The sequence below is a fragment of the Schistocerca americana genome, chromosome 4 (genome assembly GCF_021461395.2).
Source record: "Schistocerca americana isolate TAMUIC-IGC-003095 chromosome 4, iqSchAmer2.1, whole genome shotgun sequence".
Taxonomy (NCBI): Eukaryota; Metazoa; Arthropoda; class Insecta; order Orthoptera; family Acrididae; genus Schistocerca; species Schistocerca americana.
Window position 1 is genome coordinate 246,788,700 of NC_060122.1, and position 18,400 is coordinate 246,807,099.

Consider the following 18,400-nt stretch of genomic DNA (forward strand, 5'->3'; position numbering starts at 1 on the left):
AGCGCGACGTATTCTTGAGTACTGCTCGATCGTTTGGGATTTCTACCAGGTCTGATTAAATGAATACAACGAAGCAGTTCAGAAAGGTGCTGCTACATTTGTTACGGGTAGGTTCGCTCTCAGATGAGATGCTTCGTGAATTGAAAAAGGATTTCATGAAGTAAAGATAACATTCTCTTCGCGAAACACTATTTACGAAGGTAAGTCAGGTTGCAGTGGGATCCTACTGCAACCAACATACATATCGCGTAAGGACCGTGAAGACAAAAGAATCAGGGCTGCTACGGAAGTATACAGACAGTCGGTTTCCCTCCGCTACATTTGCGAGAGGGACAGGAAAGGGAATGACTAGGATTGGTACAAGGTGCCCTCCGCCTTGCACCAGATTGTGACTTTCGGAGTATGTATGTAGGTGTAGTCTTTGTGATGCGTGTTTTGAGCGATGGGAAAGGTTATAAGTTGTGTGTAAAGCAATCATGTATTTTACACGCGATGTCTCCATGCATCATCCGAAACGAAGGACACGTCTTTTAAAAATGACAAATGTGAGGACTACCTGCTTTTTACTTTGCATTTACAACAGGTGCACTAAGGGAGTTTGTAGGTTTCCTGGTACACTTTAATAACTGGTTTCAAAATTTTTGTGTCTTTGACAAACCGTGGGAAGTCTTCTCGACTTGCAGTGCTCGTCTTCAGGTAGTTCTATTTGGCTGTCTTCAGTTACATGCCAATAGCAACATCGATCTGCCACGATTCATTGTCAACAAATAAATCACAGGTCTTCTGGAGATCCTACCTCTGAGACGCTTGTTAGAAACCATCTAGAGAAATAAGAATAATACGTCGACTCTGGAAGCTGTAGTTGGTGTTCAGCAGTCCCCTACTCCATCTGTAGGGTGAGTCATCCGTTACCCACAGAGGCACAAATTATTCCTATTATTTTATTACAATTCCAGTCACGGATCATAAGTGTTTATGAGTCCACATAACTTGCTTGATAAACACTTGTGGTACGTGACTGGATCTATAATAAAAGAAATATTTCCTGGTTCGCTGGTAAAGTCTACTTTGTCAAAGTCGCATCTCTTGCGCAATTTAATTGTTTTGTGGCTGGAGCAGTTTATGAGTTATAGGTTGAGAGAGAACGCGGAAGAGAGGTGACATTCATCAGTCCATAAAATAATTCTCTGAGGAATGAAGCAATATTCTGTTTGTTTAGGATATTATACAGGGTAAAGAAAAAACGGGGTTGCGGATGGAACTGTACTTATATCGATCAACGAGTTTCATCGATTAACACAGGCCTCAATCTAGATAAAGGCTACGACATTAATATCGTGTGGCTTTTAGAAAGGTGTCTAGAGGACTGTGTAGATACAGACTAACGCTCATTGGCTCATCTGTAGACAGCATAAATAACGGAGCTAGTTTTAGCCCCACGGACATAAAACGTCTCGACCTGTGTTTGCTCTAAATGTTCCTCTGAGTGACTTTGGCCAGTCTGGCGCCTAACATGAGGTCCATTGTGTTTGGTACTACCTCAACGATGCGGGCCTTTGTGTTGGCTGCCGCCAAAAATTCGCCTCCTGAATCCTATTTAAAGACATGATCCCAATAACAAAACAACATATTGTCGAGGTTAGCATTGTTCTCTATTGTCCCTTCCTAAAAAAAGGGCTGCACTTACGAGCAAGTTCTGTGGAACTCGAAAGACATCTTAGACTGCCATTATCTCGCAAATAATCATCGCTAACTACCTCCCAACAAAAGTAGCCTGGCGTTTACGAAGGCCTCCTTTGTACAAAAGAACTTACCTAACACTCACCGCCATATCCGTGAAAATTAATAATTATAAACTGAAAGGAGGTACATCACAATTAAAATCATTTTAAAATACATACAAATTACTAAGGAATTAGATAAACACAATATGATACTTCTGTTAATATTCCGCGTATTTTGAACACAGTTTTATACTAAAATCTTCTCTTTTTTGGGAGTCACACAACAACAGCCTTCCAAAATGGATATAGCAGTCATTACTGTATCTGAATGGTTTTCGTTCGTTTACCTCTTTGCAAATTGCTTTATCGCTGCGCAAATTTTTACTCATGTTTCTTTTCCTGAATTTGTGACGTGTGGTATATTTATTGTGTTTACTTTACTCGTACCTCTGGGTGTATACTGAAAGGTAATGTTTCTCCACAACTGTGCTGCAACGATTTACTCATATTACAAGGAGTTGCAGTCAGTGTTCATATCCGACCGTCATTCTCAGAGTGATGGTTTTGAAAACATCTTTCCCATTCCTGTGTGGTAACGTCAGCCCCTGCTGCGCATCGCCAATAACTCGCAGTACGTGCGCATTCCTCATGCTAATGACGAGACGGCTGCGCGACATTTAACATTACAGCTTGTGCACTGTCGCGATCCGGTAGGCAAGCAGGTGGCTAGTGTTTAGTGTTGGAAACACAAAAACCTCCTGCGATCCCTGCTCTTTCACAGCCAAATAAATGAGGCAGAGCAAGTGTAAAAATATCGTCCAGGACAATAATCATACAGTATTTCAAGTCCGATTCTAATATACGAACTAAATTTTGAAAATATTATTATTTGCTCTATAAGTCTTTTTAAAATATGTTTCCATCAGAAAATAAAAATATTTTATGGTAGGGCTGTTGATAAAATACTGATATATCGATATATTTTCAGATAAATAACGGTATATATTGACGATAATTCATCCATCGATATATCGATATCATAATGGCATATCGAGTGCCGATATTTTTATTACATATTAGATGTTTCTCAAAATTTTCGATAATTATTTAAAGGTCTTCTTTTAAAATTGTAGCAGAACATAATTTTACTTTCACTTGAGTTTTCATCACACCTAGTCTTTCTCTTTGCTGTATGGAGCAAGTATATGTGGCAGGAAAGAAGAAGTCGGATTGCACTGGTGGGTGGCAGTGTAAATGGAATAACAGTATTTCCGATGTAAAGAAATAGCACAGCAATTGCGTCAAAAAAACAATTTTTAACGCAACTAGTGTGCTCTTCATCATCATTCTTCTGTTGAAAATTGTGGACAGAAATCTAAATGACAAAATTCGTCTTTGCGGTGGGTGGATACCTGTGAGGGGAAATGCTGTTGTAATTGGCGCCCGGCGCTACCAACAGAAACTGCAACGTTTAGCCTCACCACGCAATTTTGACACAACAGCTTCGAGGTCGCTGGCATTGGCAGAAATGAGAAAACAGGCAATTCATCATGAAATGCTCCGGACAAATCCAATGTGTGGCGAAACCGAACGACGGACGCATCGGCCACCTTTTATTGTGCCACTTACATGCAGTTACCATTGTTAGCAAAGTGGTTATCGATAAGGGTGAACGCGCAATGTTTTTCCTTTCAGTTATTGCTCTGAGGGGGATAGGCAGGCCGCTAGTTATTGGTGTACAGAATATGTAACAATAAATTAATACTTACATATAAAGATCTACTTACATATAAAGATCTAAAACTGGTAGTATATTTACAATGTGCAACCGATATTTTTATAGACAGGTACGTCGATTCTTTTACTGTTGATACATCGATTCTTTCCTTCGATTTATCGAGAGCGGTTACTGACAGTTTCAAATATCGATATATCGGATGCCAGATATAATTAAAAATATCAACAGTCCTAGTTTATGGTACAGTAAAGATACTGTTTTATGTACAAATGCTACATTTCGCTAAGTACATTTCAATATAGTTAAAGCCTGGAATATGCAGTGATGTCCATTAGTCTAAGCGTGCAGATCTTCATGTGCCATCCGATCAAATGTGTCCGGACTCATCTATTTAATGTGGAACTGATCAGTAGATACTACGTGAGGCGAACCCGTTAGTATAAAAGGAGGTAGGGAGCACCGTGTTTCTCAGTAGAGAAGCCACACACTTCTCTAGTGAATGCCAGACAACGCTTGTGATGTAATAAAAAGATACGCCGCTGGAATGTCGATGACTGGAAACGAGTGATTTGGGTTACTGAACCACACTGTACTCTGTAGCAATGCGATGATGCGGTTTGGCCGTCTGGCGAATGTCTGGAGAACGTTACCTGCCATCATGTGCAGCGCCAACAGTGAAGTACAGAGGAGATTATGTTACGGTAGGGATGTGGTTTTCGTAGTTCAGGGTGTTGTTCCTATTGTTCAAAAAATGGTTCAAATGGCTCTGAGCACTATGGGACTCAACTGCTGAGGTCATTAGTCCCGTAGAACTTAGAACTAGTTAAACCTAACGACATCACAAACATCCATGCCCGAGGCAGGATTCGAACCTGCGACCGTAGCGGTCTTGCGGTTCCAGACTGCAGCGCCTTTAACCGCACGGCCACTTCGGCCGGCGTTCCTATTGTTGCTCTTAAGGAAATACCAAATGTGGAATGATATGGACTCATTTCACACCATTGTGTACCGCTCACAGTAATAGTTCGGAAACGATAATTGCTTTTATCGGCATTACAATGCACTCTGTTATAGAGCAGCACCTGTGATGCAGTGGTTTGTGGACAATAACATACCTGAAATGGACTGACTTGTCCGAAGTCCATACCGGAACTCAATGGTTTACTTGGGATGAGCTAGAGCACTGACTTCTTCCAGACCCCAACGTCCATTATTACTACCTTCTCTGGATCGATTCTTGAGGAAAAACGGACTGCCAATCCTCCCCAGACATACATCTTATTGAAAGTGTCCGCAGCAAAGATCAATGCATCATGAAGGCACTGCCCACCACTAGGTGCCCGGATACTCTTTATCAGGTAGTGTACTTCGTATCTCGACCAACTGCAACATTGCGGCCCTTGAGCATCATTAGAATTAAAATCATTTCCTGTTATGCCCATCCATGAATGTTTCACACAAAATCTTCCAGGTTTCTGGAGAAGAACGAGATGTAGATGTTTTAAGGCTAGAGCAAAACCCAGTAAAAATGCTGTTGTATCATTCACATATCTCGCGTGGTCCGAATGTTGATCGACTGGACAGAAAAATAATTCTGCGTTATGTCAGACTATACTCGCATATTCCGTTTTCGTCCAAAAGAAGGAGATGAAATGAAGCAGAAGTCAATAAATATGTGCGGATGCACAAACACGTCTTACCTCCTATGGGAATCTCAGAGTATAGAACACGGAGGAAATGGACAGGGACTGCAAATAGGTGGCGCTCGTTGAGAATGTGACTCGGCCTTGAGGCGAGGCGAGATAGTCCTCGCAGTTGCGTCAACACTGAATCCCGGAGGCGCAATGGTTAACGCACCTGCGTAGTAAGCCGAAGGTTCCAGGTTCGAATCCCAGTCCTGTATACATTTTCACTCACCGCCACTGATTTCGTGTAATCTCCCGATGCACCTGACAGCAATAATCCTTTCTTCTCCTCTCCACCTCCAGTTTACACAGAAATCAATAAATTAGATTGTGTACCGGCCAAATCGTTTTGAAATCCTGGTTTTGCAGGACAGAGCGGATCAGGTTGTGGAAAGGAGCCAAGGTAAATTACTATTAGCTATACAAGAACACACAACTTTATTGCTCGAACCAAAGCACCGCTTTTTTCTCTTTAAAACAACAAAGATCAATTCACGGCTGAGGGCCCAAGTAATTTCTCCAAAATAAGTTTAAACGATTCCTTTTAAAACATCAGGATTTAGGGTAACGGCTGAAGGCCTTATTTAAGTAAAATTACAATATTCTCTCGGCTAAAGGCATATTAAGGAAAATTCAAATTAATCCTTCGGATGAAAGCCCAATAAAAAAAGTTTCTTTTTACATAATGAAAGAGATGCTTTAAAGATAAGCTTTTACACAGTAAAACAGAAAACATCTTAAGAAAACTTGAAGTATCTTGTCGGCTGAAGGCCCAAACAATTACTCAACAACCTTAAGATAAACATTTACATAACACGGCTGAAGGCTGTTTCAAAAATTCAAGATAATTAAAGAGAAACATTACAGACAAGAATTTACATATTAAAGCCACAGATTCTGAAACAAACGCGGCTGAAAGCCTAAATGGTTCAAATGGCTCTGAGCACTATGGGACTTAACTGCTGAGGTCATCAGTCCCCTAGAACTTAGATCTACTTAAACCCAACAAACCTAAGGACATCACACACACCCATGCCTGAGGCAGGATTTGAACCTTCGACCGTAGCGGTCGCTTCGTTCCAGACTGTAGCGCCTAGAACCGCTCGGCCACCAGGGCCGGCAAAGCCTAAATACAGAGCAACAAGAATTTTAAAAGAAAAACGGCTGAAAGCCTAATCTTAAAGTTGTCATGAAGTTCGGCTGAAGGCCATATAGTAAACATAAAACAGACAATATTAATACACGGCTGAAGACCTGGCACAGTACTTGCTACCAACTAAAATGACAATCACAAACAACAAACAGTGGTGCTCAGAAGTGTTCCAAGGGTCGGCCTGGGAAGGAAACTCTAACAACAGTTTAGGTGAGACAGGCAGCCAGCGTAACTCTAAACAATAGGGTTGCAACACGATCTAGGGACGGCTGAAGAACCAACCAACACCCTAATCAATCACGTTTATTGCACGAATGTCTCTTATCAAATTAGGGGAAACAAGAGCATTAAAAATGGTTCAAATGGCTCTCAGCACCATGGGACTTAACATCTGAAGTCATCAGTCCCCTAGACTTAGAACTACTTAAATCGAAGTAACATAAGGACATCACACACATCCATGCCCGAGGCAGGATTCGAGCCTGCGACCGCAGCAGCAGGGCGGCCACCCGACACACTCGCTGCTGTATTTCAACCGACCGACTGAATTTTCCAGTACGCAGACAGCATTCATCTGCTCAGTGGAAATCACAGAAGCTACACACGGTTCCACGTAAACACATTTACACAAGAACTCGAACAATCGTAAAAGCAATCACTGTGGAACAACAAGGACGAATCAGCTCGACACACAGAGAGTTTCCACAAGCGGTCGGCGACCAAATACACGTCGTCCGATGAGATGACCGACTCAAGTTACGTGTGTCTTCAACGGTGGGGCGAGTCTTGGCTGTCCGAAGCTGACTGCAGCTCCAACCCGACTCAACTCGATGTCCGTTCGGAATTCGGAGACACGGCGACCTGGGCACCCTGGCTCGGACCCATCCACGCAGAGGTAACTCTCGCCCATTGGCCACGACATCCCTGAGCAAGGAAGGAACCGACTCACGTCCGGCAAGATGACGAACTGATGGGGCCCAGGAACGCTGAAAAGATCAAATACACGTCGCCTGAGGAGACGACCAACCGAACGACCAACCAACGGTCGTCCCGCTCCAGTCTCCTTCCGCCGGACAGTTCATGTGTGTCGCCAAGGTCGGCGAGCACTGGCTGTACGCACCTCACTGGCGCTCCGTCCCCGATTCCACTGCAGCTGTGTCCGACCGAGCTCCCAACTGAACTCCAGTCAGGCGACGACCCGGAAATACTAGCGGTCGCTCCAGAGGTGGTGCGACAGTGCACTTATCGATAAGCGCTCCTGGTGCCACTGACGGGCAAGCAAACCAGCAACCTAGTGACGCCAGTAAATCGAATTAAAGAAAAAAACCAGATGACGAGCAATAAACGGCATGAGCGCGAGATGCGCACGGCTCACTTTTAACACGTGTGATTCCTAAAACCTGGTGTTTTAGACAATGCACGGGGTCCCGGGTTCGATTCCCGGCGGGGTCAGGGATTTTCACCTGCCTCGAGATGACTGGGTGTTTGTGTTGTCCTCATCATTTCATCATCATCCAGGAAAGTGGCAAAATTGGACTGAGCAAAGATTGGATAATTGTACGGGCGCTGATAACCACGCAGTTGAGCGCTCCACAAACCAAACATCATCATCATCATTTTAGACAATGCATTCACTTTTTGAATAAAGTTTTGGCTTGGCTTACTCACACATACCGCAGCTGATAAATATTACATATGAACAGAACTAGTGTTAACTGATATTAAAATGTGCAACAGCACCGAGATCTCAATCTAAAACGGTGTACAGGGTAATCGTAAAAGTCACGGAAAGTTTCAAAAAGGCTGTACAGACAAATGGACAAGAACAACGTAACAAAGTTTATTTTTTCAATTTCACACGACGTACGTCTAATCGGTAGTCCAGTCTTCCCATACCCGAACCAGCATATCAGAGGTGAAAATAAGAACAGTTGCAGCTAAGCGGTGTCGGAGGTCTTCGAGGTTCTGTGGCAGAGGTGAAACATAAACGCAGTCCTTGGGATAAAAGGAAGATTGGGGTTTAACTTCCCGTCGACTTAGAGATCATTACAGACGGAATCCTTGTTGTAACCGCACGAGAAAAAACCTCAAGGCGTCAAGTCCGGCGACAGCGGTGGCCACTCGAGTAGCGCCAGACAAGCGGCCACAACATGGCTTATCCAGCGACGTCGCAACCTCTCATTCATGTAATCTAGTTCACAATATTCTGGAAATGTGGACGGGCGCCATCTTGTTGAAAGACGACACTCCTGCTGTCAGTTTCAAGGGATGGAGTGAGTCACAGTTGCAACACGTCGCGATTGGCGGTACCATTGGCAGGAAAGTTCCGTAGACTGTCTTGTTGGACACGCCAGAGAGGATATATGAAGAGAGTATCTGTTCACCATCTTCAGATAGTTAAGGTTAACCGGCCATTGACCTTCTTTTTCTGTGCTGGATGCGCACGCATTGTACGAACTCTTACGGGACTCGGTAAGATTGTCTGCCGCGAGTTATGAGTGTAATGGGCAGACCACTACTAATGTAGTGTGTCGACATTAAATAGGGAATGTGGGTCTCACGGGGAGCGTGCAAGGGATAAATCCCTGCAGTTGCACTATCCACTGTGCTCTTGGTGGCTCATATAGATAAGCGTCTGCCATGTAAGCAGGAGATCCCGGGTTCGAGTCCCGGTCGGGGTACACATTTTCATCTGTCCACGTTGATGTATATCAACGCCTGTAGAGTCTTGATTTAATTACCATTTCACGCCAGAGAAGAAGTTAAATTTTTCAGCATGTCGGACATGTTCGACTGTTGCATGTGGATCTCTGTCCACCATATGCGTGTGTTTTCATCTTTCTGGGACGATGCACCACTGAAGTTGCTTACGAAATCGAGATTTTCAAGGTGGTTCTGCATATCAATGAAGACCAGAACATGGCATAATTCATCATCATGGCTTACAGCTTGCAAATTTGGAAATCACATCCCTCACACGATTCACTGCCTGTTCTGACGAGCCCGGTGTGCTCGAACGCTTTGGATCGTACAACCACCCTCTAGTTTCTTCTGTCACATCACTATGCTGCTGTAAATTGGCGGTTACTTGCAAAACGTGCCACGGAAAGTTTTTTGCACACTCGCTCCCGATTAGCAATGGGTAAATTCTTGCACAAAATGCTGTCTCTGTCTGGTACGCTGCCATTTTCTGCAACCATGGTCGGTGGCGCTCCTGTCGGTGGTGCTCAAAACTTGCAAAAAATTAAAAAAAATGCGAGAATGTCCTTCACGTACTGTACCATTTGTGTGTTTACCCGATTACCTACATACTGATTTTTTAAAAATGTTTTGTGGACCTTTTCCGAAGTGATGCATTGCCTATTAGCATTAATGTTGCCTCTTAAAGTGAAAGAGACACTCACTCCGAATGCGAGAAAACATTTTCTTCAACAGGGGATGAAGTATACTGTTTCCACAGTTGTATATTTTGACAACACAGATACCAGTATAAAATGACAGATTTCGAGATTAGTGTTCCATATACTTCTCAGTTTCCTGCAAGATATAAACAGTAAAGATACAAAGTACACGTAACATTTCAAGGCACAAAATTTTCTGTTGCAATCTGCAGGAATAGAGCCAAAACGCATCACTTTCGTGATGCAATTATCTGGCAGTTCCAGAACTCCACATACAGACTGTACAAAGAGCACTAGAAATGAGGAACATTTATAATCTTGCGGTTCCTGTAAATTTTGTTTTGTATTTCAACATTCAGAACTGATACCAAGAGCTAAATTATTTTGAATCAACAAGTTTTTATTAATAATAAAAAACAATGGCATTTAATGTAGCCATATGATGAGTGACGGAATATAAATCATGATTAGTATATTAAACAACTGCAAGAAATTTCAATGCGTAAACAAGTACGGTAGTGAATTACAACAACGCCGGCCGCGGTGGTCTAGCGGTTCTAGGCGCTCAGTCCGGAACCGCGCGACTGCTACGGTCGCAGGTTCGAATCCTGCCTCGGGCACGGATGTGTGTGATGTCCTTAGGTTACTTAGGTTTAAGTAGTTCTAAGTTCTAGGGGACTGATGACCACATATGTTAAGTCCCATAGTGCTCAGAGCCATTTGAACCATTTTGAATTACAACGCAACCATTATGACAACTATCCAATAGCCGGTAGTCCATCTTTGGCGCGGATAACAGCGGTGAAGCGTCGTGGTATGCAAGCAATGAGGCCTTAGGAGGTCGCTGGAGGGAGTTTATACCACATTTTCACACAAGCCACCTAATTCCCGTAAATTCTGGGGAGGGGGGCGATGAGCTCTGACGTCAAGTTCAATCACACATCAGATATTTTCGATCGGGTTCAGATATTGCGGGGGGAAGCAGATCAATTGAAACTCGCCACTGTGTTTCAAGAACCACTCCATCACACTTTTAGTCATGTGACACGGCGCATTATCTTGTTGAAAAATGCCACAGCCATCGGGAAACATGATCGTCATGAAGGGCTCTACGTGGTCTGAAATCAATGTTCGATTGGATGATACAGCAACAACCGAACAAAACCAAAGAAATATCATGAATGTACGAGTAGAACATGATTTAAAATTACTTCATCTCACGATAGAGAATTAGACTTTTCAACTCTATGTCTCCCAATTTACACAAAATTTGTATTGGAAATAAAACTGCAGGAAAGTATTATTAGGGATTTGAATGAGATCAGACATGATCCTCATGGTCTCTTGCACGAGCTGTACTGGACCCATGGACGCCCACATGGATGTTCCCCAGACCATAATAGAGCCGCTGACAACTTATGTCTGTCCGCATTACAAGGAGCTGCTCGCCTGGAAGATGACGGATACGCGCTCTCCCATCGATATCTTGAAAAAGGTCACATGCCTATTTCAGTCGTAGTTGCCGATGTCGTGGTGTGAATATTGACTCATGCACAGGTCGTCGGCTGTGGAGAATCATCGTTACGGATGTTCAGTGCACTGTATGTTCAGACACACTTGTACTCTGCCCAGTCCGATGTTAGTTCCGGCACAATTCGCGGCGTGTCCTGTTTTGCCAGTCTGCCCAGCCTTCGACGTTCGACATCTGTAATTGCCGCCCAACCCCACGACGTGTGGACGTGGTTCACCTTGGTTTCGCCACGTGTTGAAGACACTCACCACAGCACTCCTCGAACACCCGTCAAGTCGTGCTCTTTTCGAAATGCTCCTGCCGAGCGTCGGGGCCATCAAAATCTGCCCTCGGTCAGATTCAGTTGATCGCGCCCTTTCCCCATTCTACACGCGGACAGCACGCTCACTGATACTACATACACCGTGCGCATGTCTGACTAGCAGTCACTCCTTGTCAGGTGATGCTGCTATCGCCTGGACGGGTTTATATCGACAGTAGGTCGGTCGTCGTAATGTTCCGGCCGATCTGTTTATCCATAGCCGATAAATTACTGTTAAAAGATTAGTGCTACACAACGCATTCATTTCTCACTTCTAATCACTGGACACACTACATATAAAAAAAACTCTAAAAAGTAAGAAAATAATACATATTACCCCTTTAGGTAGTAGTAGTAATATTTTGATTCGAGTTCGTCACGTCGACGGACTACTAAGTAAATAAATTAAAAACAGAGTCCATCTAAAAAATCAGAACAACAATATCAAATCGTTGAGTGTAACTCTTAATTAATTTACTCCAAAAAAATGTCAATGTAGACACAATCGTCAACCACGCCTGGCCTCACACACTGCCCGTTCGGGTGGCCGCCCTTGGTCACGTCCCACACGCCACATATTAATCACCGCACGACTTGCGCTCTCAGTTTAATGACGCGTCAGTTAGTACGCTGTCATCAAACTACTGCAGGACATAGGCCTCGTAAGACAGATTATAGAATGAAACTAAGTTCGCCCGCAACTGTGTAAAAATATTACGTAAAATAATTAACTAACTCTAACTAGACTAATTAAAGACGGATTGATTTTTATATTTTATATAATGAGTAATTACAACTCCACTAGCTACTTTGGGGTATGGATGCGGGACGCACAGGACTGGAATAGATGACTTGAAACAGAAGAGGCTTATACTCAGCAATAATAAAAGTCTGCTGTTCTGGAAAGGATAGATGCTGTTAACGTTTCATTTTTTTTTTATTTACACTACTGGCCATTAAAATTGCTACACCACGAAGATGGCGTGCTACAGACGCGAAATTTAATCGACAGGAAGAAAATGCTGTGATATGCAAATGATTAGCTTTTCAGAGCATTCACACAAGGTTGACGCCGGTGGTGACACCTACAACGTGCTGACACGAGGAAAGTTTCCAACCGATTTCTCATACACAAATAGCAGTTGACCGGCGTTGCTGGTGGAACGTTGTTGTGATGCCTCGTGTAAGGAGGAGAAATGCGTACCATCACGTTTCCGACTTTGATAAAGGTCGGATTGTAGCCTATCGCGATTGCGGTTTATCATATCGCGACATTGCTGCTCGCGATGGTTGAGATCCAATGACTGTTAGCAGAGTATGGAACGCCGTGCTGGATCCCAACGGCCACGTATCACTAGCAGTCGAGATGACAGGCATGGCTGTAACGGATCGTGCAGCCAAGTCTCGATTCCTGAGTTAACAGTTGGGGACGTTTGCAACACATCAAGCATCTGCACGAACAGTTCGACGACGTTTGCAGCAGCGTGGACTATCAGCTCGGAGACCGTGGCTGCGGTTACCCTTGACGCTGCATCACAGACAGGAGAGCCTGTGATGGTGTATTCAACAACGAACCTGGGTGCACGAATGGCAAAACGTCATTTTTTCGGATGAGTCCAGGTTCCGTTTACTGCATCATGATGGTCGCATCCCTGTTTGGCGAGATGGTGGTGAACACACATTGGAAGTGTGTATTCGTCATCGCCATACTGGCGTATCAACCGGCGTGATGGTATGGGGTGCCATTGGTTACACGTCTCGGTCATCTCTTGTTCGCACTGACGGCATTTTGAACAGTGGACGTTACATTTCAGATGTGTTACGGCCCGTGGCTCTCCCTGCGAAACCCTACATTTCAGCAGGATAATGCACGACCGCATGTTGCAGGTCCTGTACGGGCCTTTCCGGATACAGAAAATGTTCGACTGCTGCCCTGGCCAGCACATTCTCCAGATCTCACACCAATTGAAAACGTCTGGTCAATGGTGGCCGATCAACTGGCTCGTCACAATACGCCAGTCACTACTCTTGATGAACTGTGGTAACGTGTTAAAGCTGCATGGGCAGCTGTACGTGTACACGCCATCCAAGGTCTGTTTGACTCAATGCGCAGGCGTATCAAGGCCGTTATTACGGCCAGAGGTGGTTGTTCTGGGTACTGATTTCTCAGGTTCTATGCACCCAAATTGCGCGAAAATGTAAACACATGTCAATTCTAGTATAATATATTTGTCGAATGAATACTCGTTTATCATCTGCATTTCTTCTAGGTGTAGCAATTTTAATGGCCAGTAGTGTACTTAGCAGTTCCTCGAGCTACGTCGCTTGGATGAAAGCTTGCTACTTATATTAAACTTAAAAGGGTAATACTTATTAATTTTTTTGTGCCTTTTTTTTAAATTTCTAAGTATTTTGCATTTCTGTCCCACTTTTTTCGACGAAAAATAAAATAATATGAAACTTACAGTACTGAAAATTTCGTTTAGTAAAGCAAAGACTAACAGAAATATTGTATTTTCATTCTTTCCACTAAAACGTAAATGCTGTATGGCAGATACGCGGGATATCACGTGGGGTGAGTTGAGCTACGTGTCGGAAAGGTTGTTTTGCACCGGCGAACTCTGGCCCATTTCCTTGACTGTAAGCGATAGTCTACTCATATGTGTATTTGTAGAGCGTAGCTGAGTGAAATGGATCTAGTATGGAGTAGTGTTAACATTGATATTGTATGATGATGATAATGATGATGATGATGATGATGATGAGAGAAGGGAGAGAGTGAAACCAGGTGCGGCCGGCCGCTGTGGCAGAGCGGTTCTAGGCACTTCAGTCCGCAATCGCGCGACTGCTACGGTCACAGGTTTGAATCCTGCCTCGAGCATGTATGTGTGTGACGTCCGTAGGTTGGTTAGGTTTAAGTAGTTCTAAGTTCTAGAGGACTGATGACCTCAGATGTTAAGTTCCATAGTGCTCGGAGCCATTTTGGAACCAGGTGCCAGCACATAGCCTGCTCCTCTCGAAAAACTCCAAGGCGACCGCCGAGCAGAACGTCCCCATCAGGTGGACGGATCACCACCAGCAGTGTCGTATGAGTTCACTTCGTGACACACTGCGTCAGACGTTTAACCCAGGACATTGGATTTGGTACTTTGATAATATTAAGAAATTTATTTCTGTTGTAGAAAATTGCCTATGTAGATATCACATGCAGAATGGAAATGAAAATTTTTAGAAGTGGCATTTTTCAAAAAACAGGTTTTCAGTGCTATTGTGTTCTCGGTACTGTATCGCATGTCCCTAGACTTGATCCACGTGCTAAACCATGGAGGAAGTCATCAGAGACGCATCAGTATATGACGCGTGGTTTTTGTGCTGAGCTGTGCTTCGTTCTGGATTCCAAAATTTCAAAGACGTGACAACTGGTTTTTGTTGTTTACAGTTGTAACCGTTGAAAACGTACACACAATCCCACCGGAGGAACATCCGCACCTGAGCATCATAGCAGAGGTTGAAAATACCGCTTCAGTTGTAAAGTTATTTTTATTTTTCAGTAGTTAAAATACGATCAGTTTCGGGCTCCTACACGCCCATCATCAGGTGCTATAACTTTGTATCACCAGCATTAGGTGATTACACCGCGTCCTGTACTCATCCAGCCGGCCGGAGTGGCCGTGCGGTTCTAGGCGCTACAGTCTGAAACCGAGCGACCGCTACGGTCGCAGGTTCGAATCTTGCCTCGGGCGTGGATGTGTGTGATGTCCTTAGGTTAGTTAGGTTTAATTAGTTCTAAGTTCTAAGTGACTGATGACCTCAGAAGTTAAGTCACGTAGTGCTCAGAGCCATTTGAACCATTTGTACTCGTCCACCGCGGCGCTCGGGGTCACAGCATTATGTTATAACACCTGACGATGGGCGTGTAGGGGCCCGAAACTGGTCGTGTTTTAACTACTGAAAAGTGAAAAGAACCTTACAACTGATGCGGTTATCTTCAATCTCCGCTAAAAACGTACAGCAGCATTTCTGTGTTGTATTATCTCAAATAAAACTGACAAGTAGTAATTCCATGGAAACGTCCGTTATAAACTTTATTTACGGTGTGTTTCGAGTAATCATCATCAGAGAAATTCAAATGGTTCAAATGGCTCTGAGCACTATCGGACTTAACAACTGAGGTCATCAGTCCCCTAGAACTTAGAATTACTTAAACCTAACTAACCTAAGGACATCACACACACCCATGCCTGAGGCAGGACTCGAACCTACGACCAAAGGAGTAGCGCGTTTCCGGATCGACGCGCGTAGAACCGCTCGGCCACCCCAGCCGACCATCATCAGAGAACTATGGTAAAATTTACACGAGAGAAAAATTTTTTTTTCTCCCCGGTGATTTCATTCCGCTGGCCCATATGGGCAGGCGAGGGCTGACAGCGGCGCAATCCGCCTCTCTTCAGCCGAGTGGCATTACAGTTAAAAAAGAGGAAACTGCACATAAAAAAGGCGGAAAAAGGGGGACATAAAAACATGGAGACAATGGGGGTTAAAATGTACACTGACACGGAGACGTTCATTGTGGAATAGTTAAAAAAAGTCGACATAAAGATAAAAAATACCATTGCCGTTTCGTGGAGCACATGAAATACACTGAAGTCGCACGCACAAGTTAAAAGTTAGCCACAGTGTAAAAACACTCCAGAACGAAAACACTTAAAAAAACACTGTAAGAAACGGAGCACACACGGCGAAGAATAAAAACTGACTGGAGGGAACTGCTGAGGGGAAGCAGGTCCGAGAGGAGGAGAAAAGAGGGGACAGGAAGGTCCAGCGGGGATCAAGAGACGAATTATAAAATCTTATACGCCAAAGAAACAGCAGGAAGTACATTGTAGGTAGAGATACTTAAAATATGCTTACAAAAGCTCATACGCCTGAGCAATATTAGAAAAACGTACAGTGTCATGTGCAGTTGCCATTAGAGGATATTTGCGAAAGATGTTATTTGAAGACTTCACTTGCCAGAGTAAACGTAGCTGACTCGGGGACCGTATAGTATTAACTTGGCGCCAGATGGCGTTGATGTTAAAGGTCGAGACAAACCAAGACATAGCTTTTATAATGCACAAACCAACGTAAATATTCTTACCACATTACATCTGGTTTTTCCACTTTTTATGATAAGCGTCATATCGTCAATGAACAATAAAGCAGAACACGTTATATAAGTATTGCCTCATTATTAATGGAACTCCGAACAAATGTTTTCTTCTTGCTATTTTCTGGAAAAAATCTTTTTGAGACCGTGTTTGTGTACAAAATACGAATTGATTATTGCAAAGAATAAAATAGCAACCAGACAGTGGTAACGCGGACATTTATTTACAAAAATAAACGCTGTTATCGGTTTCGAACCAACAGTTTATCCTTCAAACGGCTGTTCACGTTTATATTACACATGTTGTTCACATCAGTTGTTAAAAAGCAGTTAACAACTAATACACACAACAAAAAATGTTATATTAATGTGAAGCGCCGTTTTAAGGCGAATCTGTCGGTTCGAACCAGGTAAAAGCGCTGTTTGTGTAAATAAATAGCTTTGTTACCACTGGATGGTTGCTATTTTCTTCTTTGCAAAAGTTTTCTTCTTGACAGTTAGAACAATGAAACTTCCTGGTATGGCACTTCGAACATTCTTCAGGAAGTGTTTGTTTTGTAATCTCTCTCTCTCTCTCTCTGCTCTCCAATGTTTTGGATGTATTGATTTTTCAGTCTCCTGAAAAATGTGACATTTGATACTTATTCACTTTCACCTCTTCAAATGGTGTGCCAGTTGCCTGGAAAAATATTTTTCGAGCAGGCTCTGGACATAAAACTGCTACGAGACGTGTACACGTGTATAATATCGGAAGCTTGTTATTCTTGTATTTGGCAACAGCTTAGTGTGCACACGAAAGGCCCAGTAGGCGGTACCTGATGATCCCCGGTACAGTATCAGCCTGATTTGCGAGTCGATTACCTCTGGCATGTACCGTCTTCAACAGGGTACTGCAACAGGATGCACCACATCAATCGCTGCCCCCGTGTGCGGTGCCACCGACGGCAGCATATAAGTGAAGGCCGCTTGAGACGTAAAGCAATGCTGGAGTGAGCTCCCAGCGACACGTGCCGTCGACGCCATGTAAATATGATCGGCTGTCTCTCCTGGTTGATGTTAGACCCGCTTCCTGCCCGCTGCTGAATGCAGTAGTGTCTCAGGATTATGTACGAGTGTGTGCTCCAAGGGACGCCACGAGCGCCAACCAAAACAAAATGTAGAACTATAGTGTGAGTGGCGCACAACATGTTGAGGAATACAGTGGCTGTATAAAAGTCATTTATAAATCACATACCAGACACTAAATCTCCAAAATTTTTCATTCACTGTATTGCTCGTTGTCATGACCAGTTTCTAAGCGAGTCATTATATTTTCAAGTGGGTGAGCTACATTTACGGACGTGGGAAAGCCCTTTCTTTTTAATGTGTCGATTTCCAAGATTGGGAAACAGATTTAAATAATAAAAACCGGATATTGTGACCAGTGCTACTAATTAAGTTAACACATTAGCTGTGTGTAACCTGTAAATCCAAGTGCGATGCTGGTTCATATTATAGTGTACTCCCTGTCCCGGAAACATAATGGCAGCCGGCCGAAGTGGCCGAGGGGTTCTAGGCGCTTCAGTCTGCAACGCCCGCATCTCGTGGTCGTGCGGTAGCGTACTCGCTTCCCACGCCCGGGTTCCCGGGTTCGATTCCCGGCGGGGTCAGGGATTTTCTCTGCCTCGTGATGGCTGGGTGTTGCGTGATGTCCTTAGGTTAGTTAGGTTTAAGTAGTT

The 18,400-nt window shown here is 43.7% G+C and overlaps 1 protein-coding gene across 1 annotated transcript in view; it reads left to right on the forward strand.

Annotated features, from left to right (window-relative positions):
• The window catches only part of LOC124613225 (protein cycle), a 996,167-nt gene that overhangs the window by 654,914 nt on the left and 322,853 nt on the right, over positions 1–18,400 (forward strand). The gene's annotated exons all lie outside the window — the stretch shown is intronic.